Consider the following 6,183-nt stretch of genomic DNA (forward strand, 5'->3'; position numbering starts at 1 on the left):
ACTGTGATAGACTTCATCGAATTTACTGAATAGAGTGTTGGAGGCTATTTTGTAAGTGACATCGCCGAAGTCAAGGATCGGTAGGATAGTCCGTTTTATGAGGGTATGTTTGGCAGCACGCCAAAGGATGCTTTAATTTTGGATTGGAGATGCTTAATGTGAGTCTGGAAGGAGAGTTTACAGTCTAACCAGACACATCTCTGTGTAGCTATGAATATACTATACAAGCTTTGTTGTAGGATTTACACCTTATTTGAGTCTCATATATTTTGTAAAAAAAATACATTTCTTTGACTTTCTCAAATATACAAGGCTACCCTACTCCTCTGATCATACTTCCTCCATATCCCCAGAGAAGACATGGGACGTCATCAAAAGCAGTGATCAGAAAAATTAACTCTTCAACCTCTGCCCGCTTGGCGCTCAGAAAAGAGTATAAAATCTCGTCATCGTGGATAGCGAGACCATTCAATTTATAAACACAATTTCCAAGTACAAAACTATTGAAAAGAATCCTGAAAATATAGTATTACTGTATAAACCCTTTTGCACCAGGTCTTGTACCACGAGCATACTCTTTTCAGTCATGGTGCAAACACCAAATCTGAGCAGTACACATAGAGTAAGACACTGAAAAAACCTTTTTGTCATTTTTCCTCCGAAAAAACATCAAAATTACTCACTACATTAAGGATAAAAGTCACATTTTTCAAATAACCACAACGCTATCTGGTAGCACACACAATACGTTCAATGGTTACTGAGCACTGTTGACAATGCTGGTAGTCAGCATGGTAGTTAGGTCCTTGTTGGGAGTGAAGCAAAATGTGGCTCGGATGGCTCAGTCATAAGGTTGCTGCATACTTCAAAATGAATATCCTTATCCAATAGTACTTTTTCATAAAGAGATGAGGAAATTACATTTGAAGTTTGTTAGCGAAAAGCATGAGCTCACACTGAGGTATAGTTGCCTAGTTAAAAAAAAAAAGCTGAAACAGGTGTATGTATGTATATTAAACGTGTCCGGCTTGAAACGGGAGATGTTCTTCTTCTTTGGTATCATGGCGTTCGTACATTTGTTTGTGCATTCTGCCAGGTACTTTGAAGGAGCGTGTGGTCGACCACGTTACCACAGAGTTTCTAAACCCAGAGGCGCAACATCGCAAGACTTCTGGTAACGCTTGCGAACTGACCAAACTGAAATGGCCGGCGTTTAGAGTTTGAGAAGTCAATGAAAGAAGTGAAAAGTTCTTCCTTAGTTGTTATTTTTTTCGAAATCTAAAGGCACAATTTAGATTAGAGCCAATGTCATAAGGAGGTGAACCCAATTTTACTCCAATCTCGTGAAAGTGTGAAACTGATACGTTTTCATTTTTGTCAAGTACTATTTTATATCGAAGAAGCGCCGTTGATTTGACAACTGCACACGCGCAGTTCAGCGCGAGACTAACGTTAGCCCGGAGATGAGCTTGTCAGCAATGGCGAAAAATCATTCTGTCCGTCAACATCTCAATTTCTCTCAGAGATTATCAACATAATTTTCCTAGACTTTATAAGGAAAAATAAACAACACAAACTTAAGAAGTATGTAATATCAAACTAAAGACTTGATGGTGGGCTTGAAGTACTAGATGTAATTGATATCAACAATACAATTAAAGGAAATTGGATAACAAGATGTATGCTTAGCTCTAAATCTATATGGTACTTAATTCCCTGTCACATTTTCATGAATTTCTGTGGTCTTCAATTTTTGTGGAAGTGCAACTATTCTCCATTAAAATTACCCATCAAACTGTCCAAATTGAATGTACAGCCCTTTTAGCCTGGCAACTATGTTATGTCCACAACTTCTCCCTACACAAAACCCTTCTGTGGAACAACAAAGACATTGTTGTTCAAAAAACAAGTCTTTGGTGTTCCCTAAGTGGTTTGAAAGAAATATTATATTTGTGCTTGATTTATTTGATAAAGAATGGAATATACTCTCTTACAGAAAGTTCTTACAAACATAGAACTTCCCAATGCGTTAGAAATTATGTAATACTATATGCAAAAAAAATACCTTCAGGATTTATTCAATTAATTCAATCTCATTTGTGTTTGGAGAACATGTCAAGATAGATGCACAATTTATGTTAGAAGGTTTCCCCCTGCTGGATAAGAAATGTAACAATACATTCTTATTAAGATACGTATTTAACTCCAAGAACAAGAACTCTCCTAGAGGGACATTCTTCTTGGAATGCATATGTACTGAAATTGAATGGAAGAAACAAAGCTTGGTTTCTCCCTCCCAAATTTGGTATATCAAATAAAGTAAAATAAATTAACTTGAACTTTAACTTGCACAAAATACACTCTTGCAATAACTTGTTGTCTTGGATGACATATGCCTTTTCTGTGATAAAGAAGGGAAATTCTTATTATTACTCATTTTTTTATGAGTGTGACTGAAGTTATTTTGGAGCGAGTTAAGTAGTTCATTTTTTTATTTAATTAATAAGACCCTTGTATTTACAGTGAAAGATGTAATATGTTATTATACAAATGAAAACAAAACAACTGAATTAGTTGTGAATGTATTTATTCTCTCTGGTAAATGTTATATACACAAAAACAAATAGTTGGAATCTGTCCCCAAATGCAATATATTTTTACTTGAAATCCAATATTGAATAAAATCTCTAGAATTAGTCAATAACAAAACAAAAAAACACTATTCTTACAACTCTATCATAGGTTTATACAATTGTAACCCCTGACCTTATTTTATTAAAGGTACTTTAACTTTTGAAACTCAATTCATGTGTAGTGATTTTTATTGTATTTTTTGACTTTGTTATTTTCTGTTTCTTTAGAGAAAATATACATCTAGTGCTGTCCTATGTTTTTTTTGTTATTGTATTGTAATAAAAAATAAAAATAAATGTTGCCTACAAGTGTGATCGGGGACTTCTATTGCAGAAGCCGTTTTAACCTATCTTCATACGGTACTGTCTTTGACGTTACATTTTGTGATATTTTAGATACCTCCTGTGTCTGTCAAAATTGTCAGACTGCAACAAAACTTCACAAAATTAGCTATATAGTAAGTCAAATGTACTCAATGTTAGAAATGCAACTGTTTGAATGGCATCATCAGTGTTGGGGAAGGTACTCTGAAAATATAGTTTTCACACGGGAAGAAGTTAAGCTAAACTAAAGCTAACCTTAAGAAAAATATAGTTTACTTAACTAAAGTTACGTTGAAAAAGTAGTTCACTACATTCAAACTACTTGGTGATAAATGATCATATCTATCTGAAATGTCATAAGATAGATGTGACTATTCTCAAATCCACATAAAGAAAATAGGCATATATTCCCACCAGCAGTGTGTTTCCACCAAATTGACTTGTTGCAGATTAAAATCGAATACTGTGCACACAAAATGTACTTTTTCGCTTAAGGTTTCATATACCGAACAAAAATTGAAAGTTCAAAGTGTTTCCATCGCATTTTCAACCCTACTGATAGTTTTGTCACAATTGTCTTTGCTTTAAGTAACAGATGTGCCTACTCTGATCTTGACAAGTATGCTCTAGCCAACAGCTCACAGATACAGCGGGTAGGCTAGTCTACATGATGACATTATAGATAAGATAATATTTTAATTTGTCAAATGGCAGTCAAGCATCGATCATCATGTCACCAGACCCTCGACATTTATTGGAAAGGAGCATCAAGCTCATCACCGTGCACTTTCACCACCCTGTGAAGTTCATCATAACTGATTTATTCTGTATCCTAATAAACTGCATGGTTTCCCGAGGGGTAGTGGGAGGACCACACGCCACATCATTGCATGACTCCAAGATGATGGTTACAGTGCATTCAGAAATGTTTCACACCCATTGACTTTTTCCACATTTTGTTGTGTTACAACCTGAATTTAAAATAGTTAAAATAGAGATTTGTTTTGTCACTGGCCTACACACAATAACCCATAATATCAAAGTGGAATTATGTTTTTAGAAATGTTTACAAATTAATTAAAAATGAAAATCTGAAATGTCTTGAGTCAATTCAACTCCTTTGTTAGGGCAAGCCTCAATAAGTTCAGGAGTAAAAATATAATAAGTTGCATGGACTCTATGTGCAATAATAGTGTTTGACAATATTTTTGAATCACTACTTAATCTCTGTACCCCACACATACAATTATCTGTATGGTCCCTCAGTTGAGCAGTGAGTTTCAAACATAGATTCATCCACAAAGAACAGTGATGTTTTCCAAAGCCCTGCAAGGAAGGGCACCTATTGGTAGATGGGTAAAAATAAAAAGAGCACATATTGAATATCCCTTTGAGAATGGTGAAGTTGTTAATTACACTTTGGATGGTATATCAATACACCCAGTCACTACAAAGATATGTACAGTTGAAGTCGGAAGTTTACATACACTTACGTTGGAGTCATTAAAACTCGTTTTTAAACCACTCCACAAATTTCTTGTTAACAAACTATAGTTTTGGCAAGTTGGTTAGGACATCTACTTTGTGTATGACACAAGTCATTTTTCCAACAATTGTTAACGGACAGATTATTTCACTTTTACCTCACTGTATCACAATTCCAGTGGGTCAGAAGTTTAAATACACTAAATTGACTGTGCCTTTAAACAGCTTGGAAAATTCCAGAAAATTATGTCATGGCTTTAGAAGCTTCTGATAGGCTAATTGACATAATTTGAGTCAATTGGAGGTGTACCTGTGGATGTATTTCAAGGCCTACCTTCAAATTTACTGCCTCTTTGCTTGACATCATGGGAAAATCAAAAGAAATCAGCCAAGACCTCAGAAAAAACATTGTAGACCTCCACAAGTCTGGTTCATCCCTGGGAGCAATTTCCAAATGCCTGTATGTACCACGTTCATCTGTACAAACAATAGTATGCAAATATAAAAACTACGGGACCGCTCAGGAAGGAGACGTGTTCTGTCTCCTCGAGATAAATGTACTTTGGTGTGAAAAGTGCAAATCAATCCCAAAACAACCGCAAAGGACCTTGTGAAGATGCTGGAGGAAACAGGTACAAAATTATCTATATCCACAGTAAAACGAGTTCTGTATCGACATAACCTGAAAGGCCGCTCAGCAAACGTCTCCAAAACCGCCATAAAAAAGCCAGACTATGGTTTGCAACTGCACATGGGGACAAAGATCGTACATTTTGGAGAAATGTCCTCTGGTCTGATGAAACAAAAATATAACTGTTTGGCCATAATCACCATAGTTGTGTTTGTAGGAAAAAGGGGGAGGCTTGCAAGCCAAAGAACACCATCCCAACCTTGAAACACAGGGTGGCAGCATCATTTTGTGGGAGTGCTTTGCTGCAGGAGGGTCTGGTGCACTTCACAAAATAAACGGCATCATGAGGAGGAAGATTATTTGGATATATTGAAGCAACATCTCAAGACATCAGTCAGGAAGTTAAAGCTTGTTCACAATTGGGTCTTCCAAATGGACAATGACTCCAAGCATACTTCCAAAGTTGTGGCACAATGGCTTAAGGACAACAAAGTCAAGGTATTGGAGTGGCCATCACAAAGCCCTGACCTCAATCCCATAGAAAATGTGGGCAGAACTGAAAAAGCATGTGCGAGCAAGGAGCCCTACAAACCTGACTCAGTTACACCAGCTCTGACAAGAGGAATGGGTCAAAATTCACCCAACTTATTGTGGAAGGGTTGTGGAAGGCTACCCAAAACTTTGACCCAAGTTAAACAGTTTAAAGGCAATGCTACCAAATACTAATTGAGTGCACGTAAACATCTGATCCACTGGGAATGCGATGAAAGTAGTAAAAGCTGAAAATCATTCTCTCTACTATTCTTCTGACATTTCACATTCTTAAAATAAGGTGGTGATCTTGACTGACCTAAGACAGGGAATTTTTACTAGGATTAAATGTCAGGAATTGTGAAAAACTGAGTTTAAATGTATTTGGCTAACATGTATGTAAACTTCCGACCTCAACTGTACATGTGTCCTTCCTAATTCATTTGCCGTAGAGGAAGGAAACCGCTTAGGGATTTCACCATGAGGACAATTGTGGCTATAAAACTGTTACAACATTTATTGTCTGTGATAGGAGAAAATTGTAATTTAGGTTAGTATTGTGTAGTAACTACAATGTTG

At 36.3% G+C, this 6,183-nt stretch overlaps 1 non-coding gene across 1 annotated transcript; it reads right to left on the reverse strand.

Moving 5' to 3' along the window:
* Nucleotides 1-322: 322 nt before the first annotated feature.
* On the reverse strand, nt 323-531 carry LOC139417700 (small nucleolar RNA U3). Its single transcript, XR_011635243.1, has one exon. It is a non-coding gene; the product is annotated as a small nucleolar RNA U3 (small nucleolar RNA).
* Between the last annotated feature and the right edge of the window lie 5,652 nt (nt 532-6,183).

The sequence above is a fragment of the Oncorhynchus clarkii genome, chromosome 9, assembly GCF_045791955.1.
Source record: "Oncorhynchus clarkii lewisi isolate Uvic-CL-2024 chromosome 9, UVic_Ocla_1.0, whole genome shotgun sequence".
NCBI lineage: Eukaryota > Metazoa > Chordata > Actinopteri > Salmoniformes > Salmonidae > Oncorhynchus > Oncorhynchus clarkii.